This window comes from Lepisosteus platostomus, chromosome 23, assembly GCF_059453375.1.
Source record: "Lepisosteus platostomus isolate fLepPlt1 chromosome 23, fLepPlt1.hap1, whole genome shotgun sequence".
In the NCBI taxonomy this organism is placed as follows: domain Eukaryota; kingdom Metazoa; phylum Chordata; class Actinopteri; order Semionotiformes; family Lepisosteidae; genus Lepisosteus; species Lepisosteus platostomus.
In genome coordinates this window covers 3,929,218-3,950,268 of record NC_142633.1, presented here as the reverse complement: position 1 = coordinate 3,950,268, position 21,051 = coordinate 3,929,218, and the positions used below count along the sequence as shown (strand labels likewise).

Here is a 21,051-nt window from a genome sequence, read left to right as displayed (position 1 = left end):
GAGCACATCCTGTCTCACAGCATCATGGAATTCCCACAACACCTTTACATTTCAGGCCCTGCACAGACTACACACCTACTAAACACTGCTCTGTTTGTGCATACTCTGAGTTTTGCTTTGTGTTTTCACAAAATCTATTCAATTTTCAAGTTTATTGTCATTACACTCATATACATGGTACTGTATATGGTATAACGAAATGCTATTAAGCTAGCTCTCGGACATAAGTAGTACAAAGAGAAAAAAAACAACAACAATACAATTGTGTAGCAAAAGAAAGACAGAGACAACAGGCAGTGTGCAAAAAACAACAACAGACGATGAGCAAAAAAACAACAGGCAATGTGCAAAAAAACAACAATAGGCAATGTGCAAAACAACAAAAAGGTAACAGGTTATGTGCACAAATATGCATCAACAGAATAAAAGAAAGGGATAGAAATTATGGGGAGTGAGCTTTTGACATGTACGGTAGAGGTAGATTTTCAATGTGTGTTTGGGTTTTTGGTAAGAAAGAAAGAAAGGAAGAAGGCACTGTGAGGTTCAGATCATAGGTGAGAGTTGAGGTGAGAGTGAGAGTGAGAGAGGCTGGGAATTTAACAGTTTGATAGTGGGGGGGTAAAAACTGTCTCTGAGTCTGGTAGTCTGGGCCGGAATCCTCCGGTACTGTTTTCCAGATGGTAGCAGATCATAAAGTCTGTAGCGGGGGTGTGTAGGGTCTTTGATTATGCTTAGAGCTTTCCTCAAGCACCGTCTGTCATAAATATCCTGGATAGATGGGAGGGTAACCCCAGTGATGGACTGGGCAGTTTTCACCACCCGCTGTAGGGCTTTGCGGTCAGCAGCACTGCAGTTGCCATACCACACTGTGATGCAGCCTGTCAGTGTGCTTTCTGTATCTTAGCCTTCTTCAATCGTCTTAGGAAGTACAGGCGCTGTTGCACTTTCTTGATCAGACAGGTGGTGTTGAGAGACCATGTGAGGTCCTCGGTGATATGGACACCAAGGAATTTAAAGTTACTGACCCTTTCCACTTCAGTCCTGTTGATGTGGGCATAGGGGCATGTCCGGTTTGCAGTTTCCTGAAATCAACGATCAGCTCCTTGGTTTTGCTGACGTTGAGGGTGAGGTTGTTGTCATCACACCATGTTATAAGGAGATTGACCTCCTCCCTGTAGGCCCTCTCATCATTGTCTGTGATCAGACCTACAACTGTGGTGTCATCGGCAAACTTGATGATGGAGTTGTGGTTTCCAAGCCTGACAGCCTGAGGTCTGCCTGTCAGAAAGTCCCGAATCCAGTTGCAGAGGGTGGTGTTGAGACCCAGTGCACTGAGTTTCTTGACTAGTTTCTCTGGGATGATAGTGTTAAGAGCTGAGCTGAAGTCGATGAATAGTAGTCTTGTGTATGTGTTCTTTTTGTCCAGATGGGATAGGGCCGTGTGTGTGGCAATGGAGATTGCATCATCTGTGGATCTGTTGGACCGGTAGGCAAACTGGTATGGGTCCACTGTGTTTGGGATGGTGTCCTTAATGTGCTTCATGACCAGCCTCTCGAAGCACTTCATGATGACATGATGACATGATGATGACATGATGACTGGTCGGTAGTCATTAAGACATGTCACTGTGGTTTTCTTTGGTATTGGGATGATGGTTGCCAGTAGTGCTGACAAACCAAACGTTTTAAAACTACTACTTTTATGAATATTCTATGGTGCTATAAGAACATACTCAGACCATTGTAGAAGAGAGATTCCAATCCCCTTAAATGAGTAATTTATAGAGAACAACATCCCTGTGCTGAGAGAGCATGTGCATAGCAGAGAACCAACACTATGCCAGTCTCTCATGCTTGATTGTGTCTCCAGTGTTCTCCTGCCTTGATAGACTGATTGTTCCTTTAAGCTTTTGCTGACATTTTTGGGAATGAGGAAATAATAGCACCAGTTAGGAATGACAGAGAGGATCATACAGTGATATACAGAGGAATGCTGCTGACACAGGAACATGGCTGTCCAAAGCAGAGCTGTCAGTCCCTGTGGGCTCTCCAGTGTTTCTCTAAAGGCTCCAAAACCTGTTTCATTACTGCAATGCTGTGGGTCAAGATATCAATGTACGCAAGTGCATTTACTATGGATGGGAAACTTCTACTGCACATGCATCATATCAAAGCATTCTATTTGACTGTGGTGGTTGCTGGCAGGGAATGGGTTAATTCAATTAAAACAGATTAGAGCTCTACAAAGTGAAGTAATTCAAAGACCTATTTTACATCTGAAATTCATGTATTCAGTTCATCAGCTCTGTACATTCCAAATCCTCTTTTCTTTAAACCAGTCCCTTGGCTTCCATTCTTACAGATCATACATAATTTGGAAAAAATTTGAAAATTGAATTATGAATCTATCAGATGATGGATCAGGCTCTGTACTTCACTATATTGCTTCCTGAATTGCATGGAGATTGCTATTGGAACAGGCCTTTAACAGAAATTGCTGACAGTCCCTCTGATGATTTTTTAGGGTGTTAATCTACAAACCTCGGTCTAAATCGAATCTGTGTAGTTTTCAATTCATATTAGCATGAAGTGTGGTTTCTTTAATAATCCACAGAGTTTACCAAACACATTTGCTTCACTGAGCATCCTAACTGTGCTGTCAGATATGCTTAACAGAAGCATGCTGTGGACACTTGATCAGTTTTCTCTGAGTCTCTCCCTCCACTCTACGTAATGTAGGTTCCCTACTGCCCTCTTGAAGACTATCCTTCAGATACTGTATCTCAGGAAAAGACAGTGACAAGAATGAACATGGAGAATGCAGCACTGGGGGATGACAGCAGTGACATGGCAGCACAGCCTCAGGTTAAATTTGTCAGCTTTATTCTACTGGGACCACTTTGCATTACGAAACTCAGCTACTGTCTATTTGTGCACAGGTGCAATTGTCAGATCCAGTACTGTATGTTTTATTCCCTGCACCCTGGGTATAGGGTGTTTTACTATTAGTCCTATATACTGTACAGGGGGTGGACAAAATAATGGAAACACTTAACATATAATTGACTTTTATTTTAAAGTAACTAAATCACAATTTTAAATAATTCTACATATGTGTTTGCACATATTTACACATTTATTTCAATACTAATTACCAATTTGTTTCCACAATAAAAGACATCTTAAAATCAACACTTTAATATGTGTTTCTAAAGCACCATGAGATATCGAACAGATTTATAAAGGGGTTAAATAGTTGGCGGCCAAATTGCAGTCACAGAAATTGCTAAATTATTTAATGTGTCAAGGGGAATAGTGTCAAAAAATCATAGTGCCAGATACCATACAAGGGAAAACGGCATCAGGAAACAGGAACATTGGTTGCAAGTCAGAGCTCAACGACAGTGAAAACAGAAGTTTAACAGGTCAGTGTCATGAAAGCGTCCTTTGGCTAGCTGTTGACCTGGGAAACCGTCTCATTTCCACGAGGGCTCACGGTTTTCAGGTGTATGCTGCTGTTACCGGGTCCCCTTTTTCGTGATCCGTGTTAATTAGCAATTTCGTACTTATTACGCAATTCCCGGTTTTCTGTTTAATGCCGAGGCACCGTTTTTTTTCACTTCACCCCGGGTTTTCACCGGCCCTGCTGCTTCCACTCTCTACATACTGTATCTCTGGTGAGCAAGACAGCACTTCACTCCGTGCAGAAGCTGTAGCCTAGACTGCGATTCTAACCTGTGTGTTCCCCTTTTTTCAGGAGGTTCGCTTTTCGGTTTCTCCGTACCCAAGGCTCCTTTTTTTCTGACCCACAGGCTGTGCGTCGGTTTGTAACCTCATGTCTCCACTAGGCTCTGCGCAGCAGTTTTCAGCCTGAAGCCTGCCCTTCAAATCTGTTTGTACCCCTGTCTCAGGAAGCTCTCTATTTAGTTTCTCCCATACCCAAGGCTCCCTCCAACCGGCGGACTGTTTTTGGCAGCAGTTTCGATTTCAAGACAGTGCTTTACTCTGGCTCAGCTCTCAGCATTGCCTGGTGCATCAGCTTCAGCTCCAAGCCTGCTTTCAGCATCACCCAGCATGCCATCCTTAGCTCCTAAACTGCTCTCTGCATTGCTTGAGGCAGCAGTCAGATTCTATCCCGCACTACATTCCACACTTACTCTTTTCACTGGTCACCACCCAACCCTCGAGTTTGCTGACCTGCACCCTTGGCAGTCCTGAGGGCTGCCCTTCCAAGCACTTTCTGTTCCATTTTCAGGGGTCTTGCTATTTGGTTTCTTTCCGTACCTGAGACTCCCTTTTTCAATCAATGGGCTGTGTTTAACAGCGTCTTTTCTTCAGGGATGCAGTTAGTCTGGCTTTTCCTAGGATCGTCGTTCATACCCATTACTGGCCGTCAGGGCTTAATCAGTTAATTAATTATTTCATTATCACCTTTCACTTTTCACTCTCTGGTCTCTTGCTCTTGGGTCTGAAAAATCACCACTCAAATGGCTGGATACAGCCACAACATTACAGTAAGTTGCTAACAATGACAAAACAACAGTCTCAAAGATTACCACAAAACTGAGTCTACACTGCCATCACCCAGTCTCAACAAAATATGTATGTTGTGAGCTTCATAAAGTTTATATTTGTGGTAGGAAACCACTTGTAACCAATAGTTCAGGTGGGTAGCTGCGTCAGCATGCGTAGGCTGCAAAGGAACAAGTAATAGGTTTATTCCACGCTGAAAAAAAGAAGAGAGAAAACACAACGTTTTGGCCGTGGAGCCTTCTTCAGGTGTGAGAGAGACAAGGCAGTAAGCAAAGGTAAAGTAGCAGGAGAACAAAGGCTGGGAGGGAGGAGGAGTGAGAGCAGGGGACAGAAAGAGAGGCCAATCAAGAGGTGTGAAGTCAGAATAGGTGTAGAGAGGTGTGAAATGAAACTTCCAATGAATGGAGAAAATTTAAAAGAAGAGTAGTCTGTCGTTAAGAGAAGGGGGAATGTGTGATCCTAGATGCAGGATAAGTTTGGTTTTGGTAGTCTTTCTGATGTATGAGTTTGGAAAACCGTCTTTGAGAACACAGACGGAGAGATTAGAGTGGTCGTGGCCGTTAGAGGTGAAATGAGAAACAATGGGCTTGGAGAGATCTTTAATCTTCACAGCCCTGACATATTCTCTGAGGCGGTCTCCGAGTCTCCTTCCTGTTTCTCCAATGTAGATGGCTGGGCATTTACTGCAAGAGATACAGTAAATAAGGTTGCTGGAGGTACAAGATGCCCTCTGGGTGATGCGGAATTGTCCTGAGGGGCCTTGAATGAGTGTGGTGTTGGATGTACAGTATACTTGCAGGTGAAACAGCAAGCTGTTTTCTCTAATGAATGATCTAAACAGAGCAAAATGAAACTTCATGGCACAGTGTTATGGACAGTGTTTTTTTATATTTGTTAAAGAGTTTTTCATTGACTTGTAATATCATTGATTTTAGAAGAAAATATATTAGAAAAAAATGAAATCCTTTTTAGTGTGTGCTAGGCTCAGTAATGACTTTATGGGATTGGGTTTTCTCAAAACAATGTGAAAGTTACGCATAAAGGAAACAGAAACTCTGAACCAGCATCAGTTTATACTGTATTCCTCTGTCATTATTTAATGGGTGGGCTAAGCTGGCAGCAAGTTTACTCCTTGAGTAGAGACTCATTTGCTCAGGGTACAAGTTCAACAATATGGTTGGAGATTACAGCTCAAGTGGGTAATTTTGCAGACATAGTATTCTCAGTCTGTGTGTGTTTGCACATCAATGGGTGCACGTACTGTATGTAAGCCCATGTTCTCATGCTGCACTGCTGTGGCCCCCTGCCCTGATCCAGACCAGCTGAGTGCAAGGAGCAGCTGAAGGATGGGCTGCTATTAAAAGAACTCTGGTGCAACAGGCTGATAAAACTCAAAGAGGATCCACTTGCAGCATTTCTTTCTGAAGCTAAAAACCGTATTTAATGTTCAAAGCCGAAAGAAAATCCACTTACACGCTAGCATAGACGTGTGGAGATTGTCAAGTGTGTCTGCTTATTGCTGAAGCCTTTCTCGTCACCATAATATTAATGCCTTGTTAAAACAGGTGGTTGTCGCAACAAGGGGGACAAGGCAGTCAGGGCTCTCATTATGTTATTTTAGGAGATTCGTTATCAGAAATGTACTTTCCTTTTCGAGACCAATACATAAATACAGTATTCATTTTATATTTCAGTGCCAAACTGCTCTCTGTTCAGCTTCTGTCAGACTTTGGAGCTATGTAAATCAAGAACCCTTCTTCATTTTACACAGATTATGAATCTCTTCCCTGCCATTAAAGAAAAAAACACAATAAATGCACCAACACATTTGCAATCTGTTTCAGAAAAGAGGAGCGTTCTTCACTCTAAGCACCCATCTGCTCTGTATCCTTGACGCAAGCAGAGAGGAGATAGGAACTTGAATGAAAGCCATTTTCTGTGTCTCTGTCTCTGCATAAGTGTTTGAAACAAACAGCTCCAGTCCAGCAGCATCAGCAGGTGTATTGTCAGCCCTGATACTTACCCCAGAGAGGGCAGTTTCAGTGCACACTGCTCTGAGACTGACATGCCTGCTGATCCCAAGCCACTTTATTTCTGTGCCAGTCCCCTGTAATGTGAGTGTTCACACCTGCCAGAGTGTCTTTCATTGCAGTTGCAGATGAATATGGCACTTGTAAACTTACAGTAGTTGACCTACTGTATTTAAACAACTGTATCAGGAAACAACTTGCGTCATGGAGCAATTAAATGGTTTTACACATGCATGTAGGACTATGAGGAACAGCAATGGTACATGTCTGAAAGCACTGATGTCCAGAGGAAGATGGTTGATGATAGGCCAGCAAATTTTATAATTACTTTTATAAGCATGGAAAATCATTTGAGAATATCACATTTGAAAAAACTCATGCACTTAAAATCTTCTTTTGTTTATTGTAATTAAATTTGTGGTTCAAACACTCCATTATGAGATGTGCTCTTTATACAAAACATGCAAATTTGTTCTGTTTTGCTGTAACTGAAATAATTGAATGCCTACTAACTGATTAATATTTTAAGTAGTGACACCAAGGTGTAAAAAGGAGTTTCATAATAAATGAATAATGTAAAAATGTATGTTGAGCTAATTAGGTGAGAAAACTGGCGAGGCCATTCTGAGATGGAGTTTGAGTGATGGAGCAAGCATTGGGCTCAGAGAGAAATTATTATGTGTGAATGGAAAAATCAAGAGCAGCTCAAGATACAAGTGAAACCCTTGAAGGGGTTGAATTCTAGGGCAGTTTGTTCCACAGGTTAAAAACAAGCCCTTGCCTTATTCTGTCCTGTACCTTGTGGAATCTCCCAGAATGAGCTTTCATGCATTGTGCAAAGCAGCCTTTACACAACAAAACATTAGTAATCTGATAAATAATGGCCATAACCACCAGCAACAAGAATTCCTTATTAGTCCTACTAGTGTGAATACAACATGTATTACTTGTGATGACGTGTTAACTATCCGCAAATTAATATATGTATCTTATTTAAATAAATATTTAGCTTTGGTTATGTTGAAGCACTAATGCACTGCACATTTCATCATTAATTCATACCATAAAATGGGATGCAGTCCTAATAAATACAGGCACTTAAGCAATTTACACCATTCCTAAGTATTGAGTATGCCTCAAGAGTACAGAGCGATATGATCTTGTTTCATCTTGTCTGTTAGCATCCCCCCTGGCCTTCTTCCTCTGGAGTTCAGATCTTGTCTCTGTAGCAATATCTCAACGTCAAAACATCATTAACAAAATCATTAAGGTGTTCATCTGCAGGATAGTCTCTTAAATCCCAGGATAGGAGGGAAAGGATTTTGGTGAAATTAAAAAAGAAAATATTGAAGTGTCAAATTGAAGAGCTGGATTTGCATATTGCCTTCTAAATTGCTTAAAAGCATCATTTCAGAGGAAAGTTCTTATCTCTTCCTGAGGATTGTGAGTATTGTGTTAATATTTTATCATATAAACAGTGAAAACATACAAGGTGTCATGAATAATACCTCCTGATGGGTCTCACATTATCTAGAACATCTTATAATTGTTTATGTTAGTGGACCTAATGGTTAGTGACATTTGTTGACAGATCCACTGTCAATATAAGCTTAGCTGCCTGCTTTCATAATATACATTTTGCCCAATGTTCACTAACTGTTTCTAAAAACACGTGAGGCAGAAAATATAACAGCATCATAATCATGATGAAACTGCATTTATAGTCATGACTGCTTCCTTACAGTGTATGGCTAAGTGAGAAGTCCAGTACTGATCTTGTATTTCCTTTGAAGAATGTGTGGAAAAGAGAGGGGTGAACCATTAAGGAAATGGGACCATAATATGGCAAGTTTTGAAGAATGTTTTGAAAATTTGCTGGTGAAGTCCAAAGAAGAGCTACTGTTTTAAGTGGGAAGGAATGAGAGAGTTTAAGAGAAGTAGAATGGAACAAGATAGAGATTAATTCAGTAGAGAATGAATCACAAAACGTCAGATAATTTCCTTGTAACATTAGACACTCATCCCAGGATTAAGTACAGTACATGAAACATGTATGTAATCCTCATTGCAATTGAGGATAAATACATAGGAAAATATTCTTCATTACAACAGCAACAAAACAGTAAAGGTGAACTCAAATAAATCTGAAAATAAAGATGAACTGCCTAAAATCTGTGTGTATCTACTTAGTGTAGATGATGAAAGATAGTATTTCATTCAGTTTTTTCCAATGAAGAAAAGAACATGCTTCAGGCTCAGGAAAGACAAAGTCCCATATTAAGAAGTGTTAGAAATTGACTGCTTAAACACTTTTTTCCAGTAGTCACTCAGGTACTGCTGCATGACTACAAAGGTACTACCCATTGACTGGAAAATTGCTAATGTAGCCCCCATTCATTAAAAGGGGTACAAAACTGAATAAGTAAATCAGAACAATAATTATGGAAACACCAGAAGAAGGCTCCACAGCCGAAATGTGTTTGTTTTCTTCTCTTTTCAGGATGGAATAAACCTTTACTTTTTCCTTTGCAGCCTATGCATGCTGACGCAGCTACCTACTTGAACTACTTCAGACCAATAATTATTACATGTAAGGTTATGGAAATGATGATTAGAACAAGACTAGAGAATCAACTGTTTGGCAGTAGGACTCTAGAGGATACATAACGTGTGTACTGCAGGTCTTGTGTAATCATCTTGTTAGAGTTATTTGAATAAGCAAAAACAGTCATTGACACAGAGTATATGATATAATACAGATTTTCACAAGACCTTCAATAAACTTTCTCATAAATGATTAGTTCTTAAATTGCAGACAGTAGGAATGCATTCAAATCCATTCAAATGGTTAAGATATAGAAAATGTACAGTATACTACAGGATGACCATTATATACAGTCTACAGTATATCACTGCTCTTCTTGAGTAATATCAGTGAAGTAGACTCTGACATCATTAAAAAACCTTTATATTTTTAAGATGATACCAGAATAGAAGGATTAGTACACACTGTAGAAGCTAGAAAGGAAATTTAAAAGACCTTAGATAAAATTGAAGACTGAGAAAACACCTGACAGGTGAATATATTTAATGTAGACAATTGAAGAGTGTTACAGGCAGATAACAAAACAAATGAAAGTATAAAAAGATAAGAAAAGATAAACTACCTATGAAAAAGATTTTCTATATTAACACATCATTTTAATGCTCTAGATGGTCTGGATAAACAATAAAAATATCAAGCAGAATATTAAGATCTATAGTTAAAAGTCTTCCAAATGTCCAGTAAGATCTCTTTTATAATATTACTGTGTGCGATGTTGGTCATCGATGTACTGAAACAGGTATTGCTGATCTGGAATCAGATCAGACCATGAGGGAACCTGATTAAAGTATTCAAAATCCCTAAAGGTATTGGCAAAGTCATCCAATAGGATTTCTTTGGAATCTATAGTGTAAAGTGAACCAGAGGACAGAAGTGCATTTAAAACTGTTAGTACAGGGTACAGTGTCTTTACACAAAGGGTTGTGGGAAATTCTGGAAAAAGCCATATTGCTGAAGCTGGTTCCTTGCTTCCTTCAATAAATAAATGGATTAGATACATTGATTGCTATTGAAAATCAAACGAGAAGGGCTGAATGACCTCCACTTGTCTGCTTTCTTATATTGTTTTGTAATTTAATACTTCAGAATACAGTATATATACTGATTTTATGTTTTTTACTGTTAGAAACTAATTTCAGTTAGACAGCATAGGTCTTATTGCAGCTTTAGAAAGACTTCAACAATCTATTTTACCCTTGAAAGCAATAAAATACAGTCCAGCCTCCCAGCAATCTCAAAGACCAGTTTCTTGTAAGACCAGCCCAGATCTTTAATGCAGATAATATTTCCACCCTGTGACCGTATGTTTACTTAAATTACTCTTGCAGTCCTTACTCTGAGGAATCATAGCACAGCTTAATATGAGACTACTACTCACTAGATGCAGCTAACAACCACTCCGGGTAGGAGCTGTTCTTTAAAATATGTTTTAGACTGATTGTACTGTTCATTATTTGTTCTAACTGTTATTGTAAGGACACCACATAGAGTGCCAGTCCTTCAGTACTTCTGTTTTTAGACATCAATGTGTTTGATATTAACAAGGTGTTTATAGCTTACCGTAGTTCATAAAAACCAACAACGCTGGTTATTGAAAAATATATTAATGACAAGTTGAAATTATCAATGCAGAGCCTTGAGTTAGCAGTCCTTAACGGCCAATGTACCCTTAACCATTTCTCTGAATATTGTTTTTTGTCAACATAATCTTCTTTAAAAAGTGTGGCACCTACAGGTATTATTTAAAACCAACATAGAGTATTAAAAATGTGTTGATTGAACAATGGAATCTGTTTTTTCAGTTATAAGGACAATCTGAGAACATCACTGCACATTTTAGTTTATTTGATGGTTCTGACTTAAGGTGATGCATGTTTATCTACAAAGGGTAATTAAACTACAATATATTTTTATTTTGAGCGCATTAAATTCTGTAGCTTGAGTAGAAAGATTTGGTTTAATTAAGGAAGAAAATTAATGTACACTTACAGGGTGGTATTAAGTTACCACAGAGCCCAAACCTCTATCAATCTATCAATGGCAAAAAACAGTATTAGGCTGTAATTACTATACATAAATCAGTCTGGATAATAAAAATAAAAAAGACACAAGATAACTTTGTTTTCTATAATTGCCTGTCTAGGATGTATGGTGTTCCTTTAGTTTATTTCACGTATATGACAGTCACTACTAGACATGGGCCTAATGACCTTGTCTCATTTGCAGCCTTTCTGGCTCGTATGCTGTTATGATCAGTAATTCAGCAAATATATGGAATTTGTATTAGTGCACCAATATGAAATACTTGTATGGATGATTTTACATTGTTGCAGTTGTAATAAAACATACTTTTCAATTTGTTATATCACACAGCAGTCAGGGAAATAAAAAAAGGATGTAAAAAGAACAGATGTGATTTAATTAAAATTGTTAACAATGTTTTGTTGTCAGTGTTGGTACTGTTCTAATGAGCAAATACAAAAATCTAATCAAAAAGCACTAGATCTCACCTGGGAATTATGATGTCAGCAGATTTGTGTCCGGTTTCAATGATATATATCAGTTTAAAACATTTTAAGGAAGGAACTCACAAATAACACTGCTTTGAGAAATGTTGTAGGGTAAAGTGGTGACTAACTACTGTTAATTTCAAGCCTCATCGGGGTGCTGTCCAACGATTGTCAATTCTACATTTGTTTTTTAATTCCATAAATTTAGTAATGTTGCTTCTCAGATGTTGGGTTTACATATCATGGGTATGCAGAGAACATGACTTATGTACTTTCGGTTGACCTGCAGTACCTGCTTCTGTAGTTGGCAGCAGAAACAGCACCATCACACAAAGCTTTCAGCAGAACAGACATGCTATTCCTTGGCCTTTACAACATGGCTGAGTTGTTTGTTCCTTTAGCCATGACTTTTTGCGTGAAGAACTCCTATTTTCAGTTTTAAATGCACCTGTATTTAATTTCTCTTCTAAATTGACCTGTATTTAATTTCTGCTCTCAAAACCCGTTGCGTTTATTTCACTGCAGAGCTGTACATTGTCCATTGGTTTGACTTGGTCTGAAGTGTTTCAATTTTTTTAACCAGGTCCTAATAATTTCCTGAATAAGATACAATAGCACTGTCATTACCAAAGTGTGTGTTATAATGATCCCTGAATTGTTTGATCATTGTGAAATAAATCTGTGATGAGCAATTATAGGACTATGAGCATATTGTTCTCATTACATTGTTTATTGTGTTGTCTCACTGTCCATTTCGAAGATTACATGTCTATAGCAAGCTGCTACTGTTGAAGAGATGAGTCCAACACATTTCATGTTATTTTTAATTTGTCTCCTGTACATTTCAGTGAAAGATCGTGTTCAATGCCATTGGCATTGGCTTCAGAAACACCACAGGGGACAAAATTGTTGTTTTTTTCTATTAAAGACTATTTCTTGTTTAAGTGACTGAAATTCAGTTTTTCAGCTAGTCTGACAGTTGGTTAGCAAGTTACTTTTGGTTATTAGTGTTCCAGAACATAAAGGTCTAATGAAACAGTCAAATCTACAAGGAAATCAAGAAATTAACCAGATTTTCCAAGTACCAAGTTTGTTCTTTTTGTTTTAGATTTTAGCTCAGTGTTTGTCATGTATCAGCCCAGGAAGACTGAAGATGTGTGGGTGTCTTCCTGTCTGTATTATATTCTCTGTCCCTAATGGCAGCCATATCGCCCTGCAACTCACAACTGGCAACCCACTGAAACCAAACAGTTGTGAGCCTGGTCAGTACCTGGATGTGAGACCTCCTGGGAAAAACTAATGTTGCTGCTGGAAGAGGTGTTAGTGGGGACAGCAGGGTGTGCTCACCCTGCGGTCTATGTGGGTCTTATTCTGTACACTATACTGTAAAAAGGCCCAGTCCTTCGGATGAGACGTAAAACTGAGGTCCTGACTCTCGTGGTATTTAAAAATCCCAGGGCATTTCTTAAAAAAGAGTAGGGGTGTAACCCCGGCATCCTGGCCAAATTTCCCATTGGCCCTTACCAATCATGGCCTCCAAATAATCCCCATGTATGAATTGGCTTCATTACTCTGTTCTCCTCCCCATTAATAGCTGATGTGTGGTGAGCGTTCTGGTGCACAATGGCTGCCGTCGCATCATCCAGGTGGATGCTGCACATTGGTGGTGTTAGATGGATAGATAATACTTTATTAATCCCGTAGGGAAATTGATGAATTGTGTGGAGGGGAGTCCCCATTACCTGTAAAGTGCTTTGAGTGGTGTCCAGAAAAGCACTATATAAATGTAAGCAATTATTAATTATTATAACAACACGAATAGTATCGAACTCACCTTAATGGGGGGGTCTGGACAGAAGAGCTTGGGCACAGTGGGACTGTCGAATGCATCAGTGATGAGACCCTCTCTGTAGAGGTTATCTGGGCAAGGCTGAGATTTAGTGTGGGTTTGCTTTCATTAGGTGGCTATAATCTTGAGACCAGAGCATCCCAGAAGGGAAAGAGTCTATAATGGAAAGTCTTCCGACTTGTCAGATACTAAAGGCTTATGAATGAACTAGAAAGAAAGGACATGGGCTTTCCATAGCTGCCAGTCGAGGATTATGAAAAGAGCGGAAAATCAATTGTCTGATCATAAAATAGGGTTTGGCTATAAGTATTCAGTGTATTGGTTAACATAATCATGTGTGTTCCGTATTAAAATATGCACTTTTGCCATATCACCATTCTTCATGGGCTTCTGCATAAGGCTCTGCATGGTCCTCCTGAATATGCTTACTCTTTGTCACTTTGTATAATACATTATCTCTTAAGCAAATCTGTTTATTTTAAAAATGGGAAGGTTTTGTGTTAGTCATTCTAATGTATGTAATTAGTGGAGAACTGATAACAATATCCACATGGTATCCTTTGTGTTGTGCCAGTCAACAGTCACAGTGTAATTGCTCTATGCCCTTTCCTTGGACTCCCTTCAAGTCATTGTCTCTCTGCTCTTACACCTGCGCCCACAGAGCTGGCTTCCTGGTTTTCTGGTAGGCACTGCACTTGGGCACTCATCTTCATCTCATCTCTGCAACACCCAGATGGCTCTCTGCAAGAGTGCATGTCAGTGATGAATAATAGATTATTAATAGTGCTCCCATCTGTCACCATGTTGCGCTTTCCAGGGCCAGCGTCAGAATAAGAGCAGCAAGGGTTCTGTAGGAGCACTTCCTCAAAACAGAAGGCTAATGCTGTTATGTCGTCAAGACAGACCATGAACGCAGCAACCAGGCTGGATGTAACTATCCGCTCTGTAGTGGGAACAAGAACATTAACAGGGCAGTCATTGGGAAGTACATTCAATTTCCAGACAGTACAAGTGTTGGCATTGTGAAATGTTGGCTTTGTGAAAAAACATCATAGTCAAAGCTTTCCATCTTCTTTAAATCTCTGAGATCATTAGAGAATGGAATGGTCTTCTAAGATTGTGTAGCTGTAGCAGAATGGCTGACCTTTAATTGCACCAACATTACATCATAACAGACATGTTTCATCTTCAAGACCATTGGGCTCCAGTTCTGTCAGCTAAAAAGCATCAAAAGCCCTTATACTGTATATCAAAGAAGGCAAAGAAACAGTGCGGCTCTCAGTGTCTACAGTATATAAGGGTTATACCTCTAATATTTAACAATTAGTCATTTAAAAGGCACTCCTACTCAAAGTGGTAAAACATAGTGGGGTGATCAATGTCTTCAAGAAGAAATTACTCACCGCAGAAGATAATAATAATAATAATAATAGCGCTTTTCTGGACACTCCACTCAAAGAGTTTTACAGGTAATGGGGACTCCCCTCAACCACTACCAATGTGCAGCATCCACCTGGATGATGCGACGGCAGCCATAGTGCGCCAGAACGCTCACCACACATCAGCTATTAGTGGGGAGGAGAGCAGAGTAATGAAGCCAATTCATAGAGGGGGATTATTAGGAGGCCATGATTGGTAAGGGCCAATGGGAAATTTGGCCAGGATGCCGGGATTACACCCCTACTCTTATCGAGAAACACCCTGGGATTTTTAATGACCACAGAGAGTCAGGACCTCGGTTTAACGTCTCATCCGAAGGACAGTGCCTGTTTACAGTATAGTGTCCCCGTCACTATACTGGGGCATTAGGACCCACTTAGACCACAGGGTGAGCACCCCCTGCTGGCCCCACTAACACCGCTTCCAGCAGCAACCTTAGTTTTTCCCAGGAGGTCATCCCATCTCCCATGAACTTGAACTTGAACTATCCAGGTACTAACCAGGCTCACACCTGCTTAGCTTTAGTGGGCTGCCAGTTGTGAGTTGCAGGGTGATATGGCTGCTGGCCACCCAAGATCATCTACATATCTATTCAACATAGCACTAGAAGGTTCAGTAACTTACTTGGGGTGACACACTTTAGTTAATTAATGGCAGAGCTGGTGTGTGAACTGGAAATCTCCCTGTAACAAGGCATTCATCCAACTGCTGGACCAGCTAAGTACCCATTGCAAATCTATTTTCAGATACACACCTCTGTGTTCTATAGCGTCCTGCCTCAACAGCTATTAGAGAACATCAGCTATGAGAGAACCAAATGAATGCGCAGCTGGAGTAAAGGTCTGGGGTCAGTACTGCCTCACACCTAAATAAGTCTGACCAGCTGAATGTATCACTTAGTGATTTGTTGAAGGCGTCTCATATCTTTTGTTAATAATATACTGTAGATGCTATGGCATGGCAATAAAAATTTGGAAAGATGGTGCTCCACTGCTGGCCACTACCTGACCAGTCAGACTAGCAAGCTGTTTGGAGAGGAAGGAGAGTAAGCTCCACATTTCCTGCCCACTACAAGGACAGATAAGAGATAAGATAAGATCACTTTGTTGGCCATATACAATTTCTTGCATTAAGAATTTGTCTTTTTGCATACCCCAGCTTGCTCTCCATGAGACACACAGGCGGGGAGAGAAGCTTGGGGTCAGAATACAGGGTCAGCCATTTATACGTCACCCCTGGAGCAGTTGGGTTTTAGGGCCTTGCTCAGGGGCCCAACAGAGTAGGATTCCTCTGCTGGCTGCAGGATTTGAACAGGCAACCTTCCAGCCACAGACGCAGATCCTTAGCCACAGTGCCAGCGCTCTGCCCACCAATCCTTGGTGTCATTCACACAACACATGGAAATGGATAGCAAGAACTGAAAGCAAGTGGGAAAAGTCCATTGGCGTGACATTGACTTTTCATGATCTTGACTAACTGTGGTCCCCTCGTGGTATTCTCTGCTTGGTTAGCCTGTCAGAGAAGTAACAGAGTAGGACATTACTTTAAGCTCAGGAATATATCTAGTGCATTTCTCTGTCCTGATTACAGAATAGGAACATCTTGTTTGTGACTTATTGTAAGTATGCACAATATTCTACTTGAGGTTTTACTGGTCCATTATACAATTCATAAACAGCCTTTGATTTAATTTCTACACTTTTAATCCTGCCTTCCTATTTTCTTTTTCTTTTCATTTCTGATTCACATTGTCTTTTTATTTTTTTGATTTTATTACTATAGTTATATTCTTATAGCATATACCATATTTTATTTATAGGTGCTTTTCAAAACTCGAAGGAGTGTACGTAATAGTGTATAATACATCAGTATAAAAGTAAAATAATACAGTAGAGCATAGATGAGGACAGTAAATGAACCCAATTTAACCAACAGTACAAAACAATTATACATTACAAGCTTTAGTGAAAGGAAAGGTCTTTGCAAATGTCAAGTGTTTGAAAATGTCTAATAGACCGTCTCACCCTTTACTTTATGTGCAGCCTGATCCCCATGTCAGTAAGAAGGACAGAATCAGAAGACATAAGGTTAAGGCCTGGTCTATACTCATGCAATAAGTCATAAGTACCTTAGTACCCCACTACAAAAGGTCTTGATATAATAAAGTGATGTATTAATATTTCAGAGTCAGACAGGCAGAACAAGAATCTCAACTGAGCAGTGTTTCACATATGGAAGACAGATGCCATTGTGATGTCTGTAACATGCTTTTGAAATGTCGACACAGGGTCAAAACTAACACCAAGAATTTTAACTTCAGTTGAGGGTTTGATTTCAGCACTGTCAACCACAACACTGAAGTCATCAGCTGTACGAAACTGATGTTGAAAGCCTATGAGCATAGCCTAAGCCTGTTCACAGTTTAGAGTAAGAAAGAAGTTTGTTTCAGAAATCAGTCATGAACCTGTAAAGTGCAGACACTACAGCCATAGTGGGAGCAGAATGCCTTCTGAAGGGAATGCCTTTACTCAGCATTCAGAGCCATAGTTGTAGATTTGGGCTGTATAACAAACCAAAGTAGAACTACCATGATGGTCAATAACCTGAAGAAAAGGAAACGTGTAAAGACAGTTGGGACCCCACAGCCAAAGATTTATAAGTTGGCTCCTGGAAGCCAAATAGAAACCTAACTAACAAAGGGGAATAACAGTAATCCCTAGGTATCTTTCCATCCATTCAGTTGTGGTAATTTACAGTATTAAAAACTGTACTTAAGTCTAAAAGGAAGAGAATATTTAGTGACCTGAAGGGAGAAAAACATCAAGCAATTAATTAATTAACTTAACAAGGGCTGATTCAGTGGTCTTTCTCTGTCTAAACCCCAATGGGAAAGGTTCAGAGAGCTAATTAGATGAAACTGTAATTGAGCTGCAGCTCCATTCCAGTATATTTGAGATAAAAGACTAATTTGAAATCAGAACTTACTTTTTTAAAATATAAGGGTTCTGGCCAGGTTTTTTATCACAGGTGTGATAGCACTCAGCTAAACAAAATCTCAGCTGACAGTCTCATATTTTAGCTTTTGTCAAATTCTGCTTATTCTTTGCTTCTTTGCCAATTTGCTTTAATATAGGACTTCTTCTTGCTTTTCTTGCAGCCTGAGGCACATTGCCACTTTGTTATGATGCAGTGCTGAGCGGGAAATTGCCATGCCTGTATGACAGGCTGACCAGTCAACTTACTTGGTCTTGGTGAAGGCAAGTAGAGAGGCAAAAGCTGGGGATATGCTGTGCAGACAGAAAGAGGCTGGAACAATGAATGCGCTGTGCAGCCAGGCTGAATAGGACAGGGAAGGCACAGCACAGCCGAGCAGAGCAGGGAGGCTGCATTGTCCTGCAAGTCAAATTTATTTGGGCAGAGTCCTATTCATTCCAACAGGCTGGTTAGTGCATGGAGCGGAGCACTTCTGTCACGGATGTCGGAAGGGACGAACCGTGGAATGACAGGAGAGTGAAAAGACCCTATGTGTAACGACGAGACGGAGGTTAGCCCGGGCTCAGCTGTTCAGGGAATGCCGTATAGAAACCTATGCCCTCAGGTAGCGGACGTTGGGTGACCTGGAGGCTAGGCGGGTTTCAGGACATCCGAACGTCAATCCTGAGCGAAGGCAGACTGAAAGACCTGGAAATATATAGCCCCAGAGAGAGAGAAACACCGGAAGGAGAGCAAAGAACCGTAAATGAGAGACAGGACAGAGTACAGTAGGAGCCGCCTCTGGCTGCAGAGGGCGTGACAACTTCCCAAAATCAGTAGCACTTGACATACTGTAGTCTAAATGACAGAGGATCTGACTGTGGACAGGGAAGTGTTTAAGTTACCTGGAGCAGATGAGATAATTACCCATTAAGTAGAAGCAGGAGGTATGGACAGAAGGCCTGATCATGTTCTCAGGACACCGGCAGGTATTTAACTCCATGTCGCTGGTTGCTGTGGAGACCAAGGGCTGCAAGCTCTGGCTCTACCAGGCCTAACACAGTTTTCTTCACCAGTAATCACTTGGGTGAAATATTCATTTATTAAATGAGCTATTTACCTTTCCTAATCTAAGAGCTTTTCATTGTTATCTCTGAGATACTTTACTTCACTGTTTACCCTTTTTTGCTATTATAGTGTTGAATAAATAACTTTTATTATTTTATTTAGCCTCCTTTATTTAGCCTTTTATATTTTTGGTCTTTCTAATATCAGTTTTATATTTAATATTCTGTGCTTGCAGTTCGTTATATTTATTATAACTGCATTCTGATCCATCCATCCATTTTCTAACAATTATCCAATACAGGGTCATGTGGGAGACGGGGCCTATTCTGACACACTGCATTGATTCTTTTTTATCATATTATAAAGTGCTCTCTTCTTATGTTTTTTTTCTTAATTGATTTATTGAACCATTTGCACCATTGCTTTCTAGTCTTTGAAGTACCTACCCTAGAGATAACTGTATTCCGTGCTACAAAAAGGACATCTTTAAACTGTTGCCATCAGTTTTCTAACTTATTCCCTCTTACCCCACTCTATTTCTCTTAGTCTCTTATCTATTCATAGTCTGCTTTCCCAAAAAGTGTAAAACTTTTTTTGGGGATTATACCTGTACAATTTCAAAGTAAGCTTCAAAGCATTAAAAATTCTAAGTAGATTTTAGTTGCCTGATGTGTCTTTCATCTCTGTTTCCCTCACCTTCTCCTGTACAGGTACTGTCAAATGGAAAAAGAAGCAGTCACTAGCAATGTCTACCGTTTCAGTTTCAGCTGCTGTAATTCCTGATGTTTTATCCAGTATGTGAGGAAAATCAAAATCTCTCATGATAAGGAAACTTATTTTCCAGATTTTATTTTATAAGCATAATTATAATTGATTATACCAGGCTTTCCTCTAAGCAGGTACTCAAGAGGCCAGAGCACAATAGACAAAGATGTTGTTCACCAGAGACTTTGGTGAAAACATACGATATGTCTTTATAAAGTCAAATATCATGCTCTTACCAAACAACAACTTGCTCTAAACCAAACAAGCACCAGATACCACTGTGAGTTCCTCTATATGCATAATAGTCTCAGTTTACCCCATTTGAAAATGTGGCTATTAACCATCAACCGACCATCAATTAAATAAACAACAATGCACCTTATGTGAACATATACTGTAGACAAACAATAGAGACCACAACAGCCTTAGTTGCAAGTCAGCCTCACTACAACAGGCCTGCCTCACTGATGTTTTGAGTCCAGTTCAACTCTTAACACTTTTTGCTTTGTAATATGTTTTTATGTCTTTTTCTAAGTTATTGTCTATTACCTTATGTCATATTAGATTAGATAGATAAGACTTTATTGATCCCGAAGGGAAATTGATGTGTTACAGACAAGCAAAAAAAAACAGACATCAGGATAGACAAAAAATTAGAATACGTATAGTAATACAAATAAATATAAAATAAAATAAATACATGTGTTTACAAAATATGATCATAGTCACTGTAAAAACAATAAAATATGTGCAAAATGTGCGTAGGTATATACAGATTGAGTGTCCAAAAAGTACAATGGAGCAACATGCTGTCCATAGACGAGCAAATGAAGGGCTAACAGTCCTAGCTTAGGGCAGTGTTATACACCCTGACAGCCGCCGGGAGGAAAGACCTGCGGAAACGTTCCCTTGAACACCGTAGCTGGTGCAGTCTCTTGCTAAAAGTGCTCCGCTGCCCAATAACAGTCCCATGAATTGGATGAGAGGTGTTGTTCATGATGGCTGTGAGCTTGGGCAGCATTCTCCTCTCAGCCACCACCTCCAGGGGGTCAAGGCTCAGCCCCAACACAGAGCCAGCCTTCTTGATAAGTTTATTGAACCTATTTATATCTCTTGTCATGATGCTGCTGCCCCAGCACACAACAGCGTAGAAGATGGCCGCTGCCACCACTGATTCATAAAAAATGTGTAGCAGTTTTCTTAAGAAAATAGAGGTGTTCCAATTACAGGAGCCAGCAGTAATTCTTCTCACCTGCAGATTCCCACGTAATTGATATT

At 39.8% G+C, this 21,051-nt stretch overlaps 1 protein-coding gene across 1 annotated transcript in view; it reads left to right on the top strand.

Moving 5' to 3' along the window:
- kazna (kazrin, periplakin interacting protein a) overlaps window positions 1-21,051 on the top strand; it is a 607,020-nt gene that overhangs the window by 113,595 nt on the left and 472,374 nt on the right. The gene's annotated exons all lie outside the window — the stretch shown is intronic.